The sequence below is a fragment of the Enhydra lutris genome, unplaced genomic scaffold (genome assembly GCF_002288905.1).
Source record: "Enhydra lutris kenyoni isolate GAN:26980312 unplaced genomic scaffold, ASM228890v2 scaffoldscaffold12, whole genome shotgun sequence".
Classification (NCBI taxonomy): Eukaryota; Metazoa; Chordata; class Mammalia; order Carnivora; family Mustelidae; genus Enhydra; species Enhydra lutris.
Window position 1 is genome coordinate 78,816,147 of NW_019154096.1, and position 13,878 is coordinate 78,830,024.

Sequence of the window (13,878 nt, forward strand, 5' to 3'; positions counted from 1 at the left end):
TCATTTGTTGGCTAATTAGCTACAAGTCTTTAGTTTTTGTTTTTCTTTCTTTCTTTCTTTCCTTCCTTCTTTCTTTCTTTCTTTCTTTCTTTCTTTCTTTCTTTCTTTTTTTTGCTAGTGGTTGCCTTAGGGTTTGTAGTATGTCTCGTTGACTTACCACTGTCACTCTTCAAGTGAAGCTGTACTGTGCCCTAGAACATGGGAGCCTTACCGTAGCACACTTGCATTTCTTAACTCCTGGCTCTTACGCTGTTCTGTCATACACTTGAGAGACACATGTGTTGAAAACCGCACAATGCAGGCTTTTGTCCAAATAGTTAATTATCTCTTAAGGAGATTTAAACAACAGGAAAAACTCTTCTGTACCTCCTGAGCTAGTCACCGTGTGTGGTCCTCTTCATCCCTTCCTGTGGGTCTGTATTTCTGTTGTCATTTTCCTTCTGCCTGCATCTGTTGTAGCGCGAGTTCGCTGGTGATGAATTCTTCCAGCTTCTGTCTGTCAGAAAACCTTTTAATTTTGCCTTGGTGTCTGCTGTTGTGTTTTCTGGGCACAGAATTCTTGGTTGACAGCTCTATTTTCCCTCTATGCCTTTTATAGGTGTTGCTATGCTGTCTTCTCTTTTGCGTTGCTTTTGACCAGAAATCTGCCATTATCTTTATCTTAATTTTTCAGTGCATAATGTTCTTTCTCCCTCTGTTTTTTTTTTAAGATTTTTCTCTTAATTACTGGTTTTGAGCAGTTTAATTATCATGTATCTTGGTATACTTTTCTTCATGGTCCTTTTGATTGTGGTTTCATTGGGCTCTTTGGATTAATAGGGTTATTGTTTTCATCAAATTTGGAAAGTTTTCAGCCACTATTTCTTCAAATATTTTTGTTGCCCCCCCCCCAGTCTACTTAGGGGATTCCAAAGACACATATGTTCAGTGGCTTGAGGTTGTTCCGTAGCTCACTGGTGCTCTGTTGATTTTTTTTCTTTTCTATCTTTTTTACCAGCATCATTTCTAACAATTACATAATATTATATCCTATATATGTTTTCTAATTTGGTTAACTATTTTAATCAGACATGTAATTTGTGTTTATGCTTTATTTTTCTACTATAAATGTGGCTAAGAAGAATATTTTTTCCAATTTTCTGAAAGTAGAAATCATGGGATAGCTGGTATTAAAGTTCCCTTTACAAATCACAGATTATTTTGTGAAAGGGTTTGCTTATGTACCCTCCCTTGTAGTGTCTGAGGATATCCACTTTTTGTAACCATTAATAGCATTGGGGTTTTTTAAAGTTATGCTAGTTAAAAATAATTTCCCCATAGGAATAAATGTGAGTGTATGTGTACACGTGTGTGCACCTGTGCTGGTGTATGAACGAATCAAAATAAAAAGTTATTTGCTTATTTTTAATTTTAAAACTTCAATTTAAGCACAATAAATATAATGCGATGTTTGAAGAACTGTAGCATTTTACCACATCTTACTTTTGTCCCAAATTTACTGATTTTGACTTCCATTATTTGACGCTTGCACTACCACGTTAATAACACCTGGGTGACACTGTTCTAGGATATAAAAATTTAATATTTTAGATAAAATATTAATAAGCATTAAATTGGAAAAATCCACTTTTAAAGCCTACAATGCACATAAGCACACTTCTCATGTTACTGAAAAATGATGGGCTTTTGTTTATCAGCTCATGTAAAATGTCTGTATTTTCTGGTAAACCTTCTTGGTTTTGCAAGATAATTTGGTTAATATCCTGTTGATTATTTTGTTTGTTTGTTTCACTCATATCTTCCAGTGATTTTTGTTACTATTATTATTTTGATTTTTTAGAGGGAGGGAGAGAGGAGAGTGAACGTGCATGTGAGCAGGGGTGGGGCAGAAGGAGAGGGAGAGAGAGAATCTCAAGGAGATCTCAGGCCCAGTGCCGAGCCCAGTGGGGAGCTCGATCTCATGACCCTGAGATCATGACCTGAGCTGAAATCAAAAGTTGGACGCTTAACTGACTGTGTCATGCAAGTGCCCCTTTACTTTTATTTTTAAATACGTAGTTTCCCATTCTCTTTGTCAGTTTTTGATATTAGGGTTGTATTCACTTTCTCCAACAAATCTAGTACTTTCTCTGATTTTCGTATGCTGTAAACCAATGAGTGGGAAACAAGTGTTGGATATTGTTAGCCACTGAAATTTTGTGTTTGTTACCTGCGCAGCAAAAACAGAGAAAAAGCTGATTAACACATATGTCAAATTGGTAGTTGATAAAATAGAATTTATCATAATTTATATGCAAAGCAAAACATTTAACACTTTTGCTTTGTCTGATTTACTTAACCAATTTTTATTAATTTAATATAGTATTGTAATCGTTTATAATATATTATTCCATACTTACCAAAGACCCTTTTTTCTATACATTCATTAAATTTTGATGCTTACCACGTCTTCTTTAATCTCTCCGTTTTTCTGTCTTCATTTTGACTTAGCCCTTGGTCATGAACATGGCGGAATGAGGTTCCTGGTGGCAGTGCAAGGAGAGTACATTTTCTGGGGATCCTGTGTGTTGAGGATACTGTTCCATTTGCCTCCCTGTGGACCGCGGAGTGGCTCTGGGACCAATGCGGGCAGGTGTGGTGTGTGTGGCACCCCCGGTCGGGAGGGCACCCATGTGTCCCGACCCTATTTCTGCTCCTTTCTCTTTTCTTTTGGGAAACCCCAACGCTGTTCATCTGGAGGCCTGTGGCCAGTGGCCGTTTTGCCTCCTTCTCATTCTTATGAATGAGAAGGGGTGTTTTGTGCGTCCCTTCTCCTCTCGTGGCTTCTCTGACACATCGGGTGTGGATTTTATTTTATTTTGTTTTATTTATTTATTTATTTATTTTTTAAAAGATTTTATTCATCCACTTGACAGACAGAGATCACAAGTAGGCAGAGAGGCAGAGAGAGAGGGGAGGAAGCAGGCTCCCTGCTGAGCAGAGAGCCCGATGTGGGGCTCGATCCCAGGACCCTGGGATCATGACCTGAGCCGAAGCCAGAGGCTTTAACCCACTGAGCCACCCAGGTGCCCCCGGGTGTGGATTTTAATTTGCTGTTTTGGTTTTCCTTCAGCGTCTTCTTAGTCTGCCTGCCCCCACTCTTTATCGTAATGCCCTCTTGAATCTTCGTGGAAGCCTGAATCTGATGTTTTATGAAATACTCTCTTATTGTCATAAGTGTAGTTCAGCAGATTTTTCTTCCAAATCCCTGGGATATTATTCTCATTCTTCCCAGCCATGGGATTTCATCGTGAGGCACACGTTAAAGCATTTTCTGTGTTTCTGAAAGACAGACCGACCCAGGCTCTGCTCTGAAAGGACGAGGCCACAGGGGCTGAGCTTCAGTCCTTCGGCCGCTGGTGTCAGAGGTGCGCTGGCGAGCCCGGGGTCCCCGCACCCTCGCCCTGTCCTAGGGCAGTCTCAGGTCCTGCTTTGTCAGTGGGAATCCGCGGATCCCCAGAGGTTCTGGAAAGCCTTCCGGGGGCACTCATCGTCTTCATTTTCCCCACGGCAGTCCATGAGATGGAGAAGCTTTTATTTAAAACCCAGCGTAGAATGCTTGAGGGCCTCTGCTTCAGACTCCTTGGGCCCGGACGTGAGGAGACATCGCTGTGTCCTTCATGCAGCTGGCAGATCGCAAACCTCCTGGGTCACAGCTGTGTCTGCGAGTTCGCTGTGACGTCCCCGCCCCGCTGAGCAGGCTTCTTTGGCGGAGGTTCTCTCTCTGCTTCCAGGGACCAGCAGGTGCTGTTGGAGGATGAAAGGAAGTCCAAGGGGCACCCTTGAGGTGAAGTCTTCTAACCACCCACTGCTCAGAGAGGCGAGCTTCCCTCATCCGTGTGCCGTGCGTGCGCCGTGCGGGGAGGGGACGCAGCTACTGTCTTGTCTTACTGACGTTCGTGCTCAGAAGGTGGCCGGTCAGGAGGACACGAATGTCACTTCTTATTGGCATTCCTTCTTTGCAAAATGCATGGCTACTAAGTCACATTAATTGTACAAGTGACATCCACATGTTAACGGCGCCCTTGACGTGGGGTGGGTCCCGGCACGTCACACACGTTCTGTCCATCGCCCTCCTAAGAGGGGGCCGGGGCTCCTGCTCGATGCCGTTCTGGCTCCCGAAGCCTGGGTTCTTTTCACTAAATACTTCTGTAGTTCTACAGTAGAAGCATTTTTTTTTTCCATTTGTGTGTTTTCATGGTTACTTAAGGGAAATTAAGACATCTTGTTTTAGGGCCTCCTGGGTGGCTCAGTCGGTTGATCATCTGCCTTCGGCTTGGGTCACGATCCTGGGGTCCTGGGGTTGTTACCCACCTTGGACTCCCTGCTTGGCGGGGAGTCTGCTTCTCTCTCTTCCTCTGTGATCTCGTTCGCTGTCTCTGAAATAAGTGAAAAATAAAGTCTTTTTTTAAAAAAGAAATCTTGTTTTAATGCATTTACTCGATATTCTTCACATGGATTTTTTTAAAACCCAGAATGCATTTAATGTGGTGAGGAGTTTTTGAAAGCATCTTCGACATCTCTTGGGGGTGGAGATGTTCTCGGATGTGTCAGTCTTGGGCTGGGAGGTCAGCTGTGCTCATGAGGCTGGCTTGCAGGGCTGCACACGTGGCTAAATGTCTGATGTATGCTCGATTCTAGGGGGACACGGACACGCACGAGGCCAATGGGTCCCCACTGCCGAGGCGGCAGACTCCACCCAGCAGAGCCCGTCAGGGACTCCTGTGACGCCGCATCCCTTCCTCCCGGGCTGTGTGACCATGGATACTCGTGCATTTGTTATTCAGAAGGCAGTGGACTCGTGTGGGGTGGCCGGCGAGACTGCGAGTGGCTGTGGGCCTGCAGGAGAGGTCGAGAAGGGAGGCGTGGGGCCAGTGGAGTGGCAGGGGCCCCCAGGTCCGGCCACAGGTCTCGTGGGCCTCCTGCGAGAGCCCCCCCGCAGAAACACCAGCACCCCTTCCTGGGCGCCACGTACCGGTCATCCGGGTTCCTTCTAGCACCCTGATGGGTAGGGGCCACGCTGCCCTCATCTTGGGGATGAAGAAGGTGCGGATTCAGGAGGTTGTTGAGGTCAGTGGGGCTGGTCAGTAGGGGCTGATCTGAGCATGGGGTGGTAAGGCCAGCACCTGGTTCCTGCAGTTGTTGGGAACGGGGAGGGACTAAGCCGACTCTTGCACTGCAGACCAGGAAATCCAGAGAGCATGTGTTTTTAACACAAGCAAAGTGGTGGAGACGCTTCAACGTGCACAGGAGGGGGGCCCAGTGCCTGCGATACGCAGGCCCAGTGCAGGCCAGGGTCCCCCCCGTCACTAAAACAATCTCATTTCTTAGTCAAACCATCATTCTTCCATTCATTTTTTGACATGAGAGTGCTGCTTGTTCTTTTAAAAAGCACTTGCTTTTATTCACAGTAAAACAAGAAGTTCTCCTTTGTTTAGCCACCTGAGATCAAAAGCCAGTGCTTGGAGGAGAGTGACCCCAGCCTCTGCGGAATCGCATTCCCAAGGGGAGAGAGCCGGGTTTCCTGCGCAAGGAAGAACCGGAGCCTCAGGCTTTTGCAAAACTCCAATCTTTGTGATAATGGGGTGATGTGAAGAGTCCCCTGCTGTCTTCGGTAAGGAGTAGGACACCCACCATCTCCTTAAGGAGTGGTTGCCCTCTGCCCCTCCTGGATGCTGAGACAGAGACAGACTCTCATTCTTTCTGCGCTTGTGCAGGCACGTTCTCGTCGGAGCCCGTGTGGAAGAGCCTGGAACTCCAGCTGTGGAGTATTTCAGATGTCAGAGCTGGGAGGCTCTTGAGATACATTGTTGAGAAGATGTGTGCTACGTGAAGCACACTGTCAAGGCTTGCTTTAAGTAATTGCTGTTGTCAGGGTCAAATGGGATTTCACTTAATTAATTAAAGCCGCAGGAACAAGGCTGGATGTGATAAAATTATGATGCCCTTACCTTTGCCGTTCTGTACAGGCGTAGAGAGACACCAGTTAGAGCTGCAGTGAGTGGAGGCGTGTGTCTGTTGAAATGAAGATTGCATAGAACTGGACAAAACATCTGTTAAATTGTGATTAGCCGAATTTCCCAAATTTCATTTGGACGGATGCTAAAAGAACACATTTGCTAAATGATGAACAAGACAGATGCTCCAATTACATGATCATATTTGCAAAAACAGTTTACGTAAAGTCAGAATATATTTGATTAAAGGAAAACTAAGTGGCACATAGCCCCGTTTTTCACCTAAATAAGAGGGGGAGAGTCGCGGACGTGGCTGCCTCAGGGTATGTTGTGCTTTCTGGTCCAGCGCGGTGTTTTCCTTGCTGACCACGTTTTCGACCAACATCCTCAGTTGCCTCCCCATCTGATGGGTCACGTGAACACAGGCAGCTGTAGGTCGGTCTTCGTCACACTTCGACATAACCCTTGAGTCAACATCAGTCCCGAAATGGGCGTAACGAGGCCTGGCAGCTCAGGTTTAAACTCCAGGTGTGAGGCGTGGGCCAGGCGCCGATGACACAGCGCTTTCCCGCACAGGCAACACCACCGCGGGACTCAGGACCCTTTCAAATGGTGTGGGTGGGTTTGATGACCTTTGTCTCTTGACCCTACCGTCTGTGGGCCTGGGCAGGGGGTTGGGGGTGTGGGGAGGTCACAAGTGGTTCAGGGGCTCCCAAGCTTGCAGAGAGACCCCTGGGCCATTCCTGATGGGGGGGGGGCGGTCTCTGGGATTTGCTCTTCTGCCTCGGATGTGTCCCCTCCCGGGATGCTGGGAAGGGCGAAGCTTTCCCTGAACCAGTCACCTGACTTCAGGCCCAGGTGTGGACGCTGGCGGGTAATGGGCTGAGTCAGGGACAGAAGCTGCGGGCCCTTAGTTTTCAGAAAGTGCACGTGCCCGGGGCTGCCACCCTCTCCTGCCCCAGTGTCCACCAAGTCACTGGCCAGCTGTGTACGGAAGGTGGCGTGGGATGCCCCCAGTTAGATCCCACAAGCTTCCAGCAGGAGGAAGAAGGCAGGAAAAACGGCCAGCCGGGGTGTGTGTCTGAGGAAAGGCCTGTTCCGACAGCACCTGTGGTCTTCCGTGGCACTCGGAGTCATGGGCTGAACGTTTGTCCGCCCAGTTTTATTGGTAAATGGGGGCGAGTGTAGCCGCAGATGCCGCTTCAGAGACGCCACTGGTCTTGTGCCGTAGTGCGTGAACTTTAAAAATTGTTGTCTTAGGATTATAAAGCTAGTATATGAATCTTATGTAAAATAGCATAAAACTTAATTTTCAAAATAGCACAAAAATAATATTAATCATAAGGCCCGCCCCCCGCCCCGCATCTGGCATTCTGTCCCCGGAGTATAGCGGTGTTGGTATTCCCTTTCTTCTTGGCTTTAAAGTGAACACAGCTCCTGTGATGGCAGTGGATGCCTTCTGTGGGCACTGTTTCGCCCCACCGTGGCCCAGAGCAGGAAGGACCCTGGGGAGCAGTCTCCTGCAGCCCCCTACACTGGGGACACAGGGACTTGCCCAGGGTCACAGGGCCCGGGGCTCAGGTGGGGACCAGCCTACAGGCCTCCTCACTCCCACGCCAGCCTCTGTCCTCCATCCCAACGCACAGGCTCACCCAAAAGCAGCAGGGCACAGGTGGCCCTTCTTTTCAGTACATCTGTGTCTTTGGGGTAAATACCCAGTAGTGCAATTGCAGGGTCATAGGGAAGCTCTATTTTTAATTTCTTGAGGAATCTCCACACTGTTCTCCAAAGTGGCTGCACCAACTTGCATTCCCACCAACAGTGTAAGAGGGTTCCCCTTTCTCCACATCCTCTCCAACACACGTTGTTTCCTGTCTTGTTGATTTTGGCCATTCTAACTGGTGTAAGGTGGTATCTCAATGTGGTTTTAATTTGAATCTCCCTGATGGCTAGTGAGGATGAACATTTTTTCATCTGTCTGTTAGCCATTTGTATGTCTTCTTTGGACAAGTGTCTGTTCATGTTTTCTGCCCATTTTTTGATGTGGTTATCTGTTTTGTGTGTGTTGAGTTTGAGGAGTCCTTTATAAATCCTGGATACCAGCCCTTTGTCTGTACTGTCATTTGCGAATATCTTCTCCCATTCCGTGGGTTGCCTCTTTGTTTTGTTGACTGTTTGCTTGCTGTGCAGAAGCTTTTGATCTTGATGAAGTCCCAAAAGTTCATTTTCGCTTTTGTTTCCTTTGCCTTTGGAGACATGTCTTGAAAGAAGTTTCTGTGGTCGATGTTGAAAAGGTTACTGTCTATGTTCTCCTCTAGGATTCTGATGGGTTCCTGCCTCATGTTGAGTTCTTTTACCCATTTCTATTTGATCTTTGTGCTGTGGAAAGAGCCAAGATGCCCTTCAACAGAGAAATGGATAAGGAAGATGTGGTCCATATACACTATGGAGTATGATGCCTCCATCAGAAAGGATGAATCCCCAACTTTTGTATCAACATGGACGGGACTGGAAGAGATTATGCTGAGTGAAATAAGTCAAGCGGAGAGTCAATTATCATATGGTTTCACTTATTTGTGGAGCATAAGGAATAGCACGGAGGACATTAGAAGGAGAGAAGGGTGTTGGGGGAAATCGGAGGGGGAGTTGAACCATGAGAGACTGTGGACTCTGAGAAACAAACTGAGGGTTATGGAAGGGAGGGGTGGTGGGTTGGGTGAGCCTGGTGGTGGGTACTAAGGAGGGCACAAGTTGCATGGAGCACTGGGTGTGGTGCATAAACAATGAGTCTTGGATCACTGAAAAAATAAAGTTTAAAAAAAAAAGCAGGCCCTCTTTCTCTGTCTTTAAAATGAAGAGGTATGGGCACCTGGGGGGCTCAGTCAGTTAAGTTTCTGTTCTTGGTTGTGGCTCAGAGAGTGATCTTGGGATCGTGAGATGGAGTTCTGCATCTGCTGCAGTTTCTCTCTCCCTCCCTCTCTGTCCATCCCCCACCGTCATTCCTCCCAGCCCCCGGTGCTCACATACTCTCTCTCTCTCTCTCTAATAAATAAAATAAATCTTTAAAAAATGATAAAAACTAAAACCAAGAGGTGAGTCTCTGGTTCCAGAAGAGGGGGCGGGAGGAAGGAGCATACTGTTTTCTAGCTGTGGACAGAACCCAAAAGACAAGACATCCTTGTCCAGGGGACTGCGCGGAAATGTCCCCTCCTGACTGGGCAGCTCCTCCCCTGCCCAGCTGTTGCTCCTGCATCCATCAGTCTCGTCCCCATCATGGGACCCGTCGCTGCAGAGGCAGGACGAGCCCAGGACTGCTGGAGTCTCCTTCCACTGGACCAGGCTGCATTCCCAAGCCTGTGGGTCCTTTTTGGGAGGTTTCTTCTTCTTGGCTTTTGTCACCTGACCTGATGATCGTGTGCTAGCAGGCTGAGAACACCACGATGCGTGGGTCACACACCTGCCCTCCTCGAGGGCACAGCTACGAGGGTGACAGGTGCACCGGCAGTAACCGTAACGAGCGCCCATAGAGCCCTTGGCAGGCGCACCTTGTTTCAGAGCCGCTCACTTCATCACACGTCGCAGACACCCTGCTTGTAACAACTTGAAGTTTTGTGGCAGCCCCGCGTTGCGCAAATGCCGGCTCCATCTTTCCGACGGCATCTGTGCGCTCTGTGTCTCTGTGTCACCCTTTGGTAAGGAATTTGGTAATTCTTGAAACGTTTCAAACTTTTTTGTTACTATTACATCTGTTATTCTGATCTGTGATCAGTTGTTACCACTAACTGGAAGCTCAGATGATGATTAGTGTTTCAGCAATAGAGTGTTTTTAGTGAAGGTGTGTACATGGACCTAATGCAGTTGCACACTTAACAGGCTGCAGTGTACTGTAGGCCTGATGATTATGTGCACTGGGAAACCAGAAATTCACCTGACCCGCTTTATTGCGATATTTGCTTTGTTGTGGTGGTCTGGAACCAAACTTACGATATCTCTGAGTTGTGCCTGAATATCTCCGAGAGCACTTTTCTATCATGGGGTAGACAGCACTCTCTCAGAAAGATGGGGCTCGGGAGACTGCTTGTGACTGGGGAGGACCAGGAAGGCTTCCTGGAGGAAGTGCCCTCTGAGACTGGTCTCAGCTGTCTTCACCCTTTTCTAGAGGACTCAGGAGTCGTGCCTTTTCTTTCCTTCTGTGATATTAAGATTGGATTCTGGCTCACGTTTTTTTTCTTATAATGTGTTTTAAAACCATTTCAGGGGCTACGTTTTCATTAAGGACCTTCGACAACTTCTTGGGGTGAGAAATAAAGCAGGTTCTCCATTGGACCGCTCGTGGCTAAGCGAGCCAGGGTGGGCTTCACGCGCTGTTCCACAAAGTGCCTGCGAGATGCCGCAGCTCGTCTTGGAGGGACTGAGAGCTTCCGTGATGGGAGTGAGTCCCGGACCATGTTCACAGGTAATTAGATGGAGAGAAAGGACCCAGGCTCTTTTGGTCTAGGCCAAATTTTGAATATGTGTTAAGCGGTGATAATCAACTTTATCTCAATTGGCTCACAGGACGTTAACGGGTGACTAATATTATGACTATCAGCTTCTGCTTGGTGAAGGGTTGGGATAACGAGAATTTGAGGAATTCTGAGTCAGGCAGGAGGGGCTCGCAGCACCGCGCTCTCACAGGCTCCTTCTCGGCCACTCACTTCTCGGCCAAGTTTTAGTCCTCACTCTGTCCCCGTCTCCGAAGGCTCCCGGGCATCCTGCCGGAGGTTCTGGTTCTGAGCGGTTCCCCTTCCGTTGCCCCCACCCGCCCCCAACCCGTCCGCCCCTCTTGTCCCCTGACATTCTGCGAAGCCTGTTCCTTCCGTGGCTCTGTTCAGGGACACCACCTCCTCTGTGCTGTGGTGTGGTGCCAGGAGTGTCCGTCATCTCCTGGTGGACCAGTGAGCCCACAGCCTGGCGAGAAGCGCGCGCGGCCAGGACGCTCGTGCAGGGACAAAGCGCACGTGGGCCTCTGGCCTTGGTCCGGCCGCCTCCTGGCTGAGAAAGCGCGGCTGCCATGGGCCAGGCACATCTCCGCCCTCGTTTCCCCGTGGAAGTGCCCCTCCTTCGGCCTCCAGAGGAGGTTCTGAGTGGGACCGGAATGTCACAGGAGCAGGACATCACACCCGTTGCTGGGGATTTTCTTCTTTGTGGTGGTTTGGAGGGCCCAGTGGCTCGGGCTATGGGCCCGATCGAGCCCTCCCCGGGCCAGATGTTCTTCCGTGCGCCCCCGTGTGTGCAGGCAGCTCTGGTCCAGAATTCCAACCTGTCCCCTGTTCCCACGGCACTTCCCGCACTGGGCACGTTCATGGCGGGCTGTCTGCCTCAGTGTGACCATTGTGACCACAGAGGTTTGGTCTGCTCTGGTCACCACTGGCTTTGGGGCCTCTAGACCGCTTCCCGACACACAGCGGTCACTCCACAAAATCATAAGACATTATAAGATGGATCCCACTGCTTCTCTTCCATCGCCAGTCCCACTGGACCCTTTCCAGAGGGCGTGGGAGCTCAGGCCAGTGGGGAGAGGCTGTGTCTAACTGGCCATGCTGGGGAGAAGCCTGCTTCATGGCGGACGAGCCCGTCACGGCCTTACTTTGTGTGGAGCGTCCGGCCGCCTCCCCAGTGCCAGCTGGCCCAGGCCTGAGCACGCTGGCGGCTGCCGGGTGACCCGGGAGTACCTGCGTGCCTGATGTGGCCATCCTGACCTCTGCTCAGGAGCCCCGTCCACACTCCGTGAACCACGAGAGTCTCTTGGGAAGACTGGGACTGGCGGGAGGTGGGTTGCTGAGTCCCTGTCTTGAGTTGTCTGGACTGGGAGCCATCTGAAGGGTCCCCTCTCCCACGGAACCGTGTGTCCTGACTGTGTGCAGACGTCACGTTCCACGGTTCATTTGATAAGCTGCCACTTCTGGGACAAGAACGCATTTTGTGATGTCCTTAGACTTTCTGCCCCCGCCGTCTGCTGGACCTGCCGTTTTGGCATCCCGTCCCCCTCCAAGGACAGCTGTGGCCATACGTCCAGGCGGGACCCTTCCGGGGGGTCCGTCACACCAGATCCCATGTGAGCTGTGACCCCTGGCGTTGGTCAGGGAAGCCAGGTTGACTCGACTCTGTGCATCATGGGAGATGGGGGACGGGGACCAGGTTCATTTGTCATTTGTCATTTGGCCAGTGCTGACCATGGCCATGGCTGGAGCCACCCCCGCTGTGTCCTTGAGCTGCAAGGACCAGGGAGAGCTTTCTCCAGGTGACTGGGGGCTGGGACCAGCCGCCCCTGGGGTGTGGGAGGAGGGGGACGACCAAGGGGACGTGGGTCTTTAAGACATATGCCGGCACTTGGGTATTTTCAGATCACTCTAGTTCCCTGGGCTGCGTCCTCCTCCCTTTGTTCGGGCTCCGCCCTGGCTCTCGCGGGCTGTGTCGCTCTCAGAGGGAAATCTTGGCATCCGCGTGGCCAGGTTCACCGAGGGCATCTCCAGCGTGGAGCGCGGAGCCCCGCAGTCCTCACCATCCAGTGGCGTCGGAGGCCCTGGGGCGCCCCGGGGCCACTTTCAGACTCAGTGGGCGCTTCGCGTGGGAAGTCTTCTGGGTCCGTACCTGCCCCTCCTGTTATGGGCTGGCTGAGAGCAGAGTTAGAACCAATTAATTCATAACATAAAATATTTGGTATGCAAATCTAATTTCTTAACTGTCAGCTTTTATTTGCCAATATGGCAAGCCTTTATTTATTTCTGTTATAAAACCAAATCCCTAAAACTCAAAGTTCTTCATATTTTAAAATTTCAATTATCCTCCAGGACTGTGTCTCTATTTACAGACGCGTTTGCACGCGGTAGGAGCTGGTGGGGAGCAGCGGGGCCTGTGCCCGTGGGGAGAGCTGCTTGAACCCGCCCAAGAGTGAAGACCAGGATTGGCTTCAGGAAAAACCTTTCCTCTCCACAAGCCGGAGGGTCGGATGGATGCCGAGGCGCGGCAGGGAGGCCGGTTGCTGGGGTGTGGTCAGGAGCCTGTGCTTGGTCGTGGCCTTCTCAAAGCCCGGGAGTCCCGGTCGGGCTTGGCCACCGGCAGCCCTCTCCGTGAGCTTTCAAGGCTGCCTGGTGCCTGTGACTCCCAGCAGGAGCTGGTCCGCGACCCGCTGGATCTCTAGAAGCTCGCCCAGGGTACTGTCACAGTCTAGAAAACACGTGTGTGTCTTGAAATGCCGAGGAGGGGACCTGGACCTCTGCCCGTGGATGCGGGTTGAGCACCGTGTCGGGTGCTGAGGCCTGACGGGAGCCCGTGGGACGTGGACCCACAGACTGCTGGCCGTCACGTGTCCTGGGCCGGGGCCTGGGGAGGGTCCACAGCCGGGAGGGCGGGGGGGCGGGTGTGGGGGTGAGGAGTTGCTCTTTCCGTCTCCGGCGTGGACCGGTGGGGGCTTCCTGATGAAGCGATCTCAGAGCATCTGTTAGGATCGATGTTTGCAGATTTTAGGGGCTACCCTTCTCCAAGACAGTGCACTTACCTAAGCGCTGCGGCGGAGCCGTGACACTAGTCGGTGCTTGCTTCCACAGGTTGATGCGTCTTTGCGTCCCTGCATTTTACTCCTCCGGCCTCCGCCCTCGGGACACACACGAGGCGTCGAACTCCGCATGCCCCGTGGATGGAGGCGAAGGCCCACAGTGGGGCCGCCCTCTGCTGCTGGAGGTGGGGGCGCTGCCCCGGGACAGTCCCGTGTGGATGACGGGAGCCCCGAGGCCAGATCAGCCCCTGCTGGCCGATGGACGAGTAGTTCCCTGCAGTGCCCAGCCCTCCCCCCAGCCCGCCCCGTGTCCCCTGCACTGACCTCTGAGAGGATTTCAGGAGT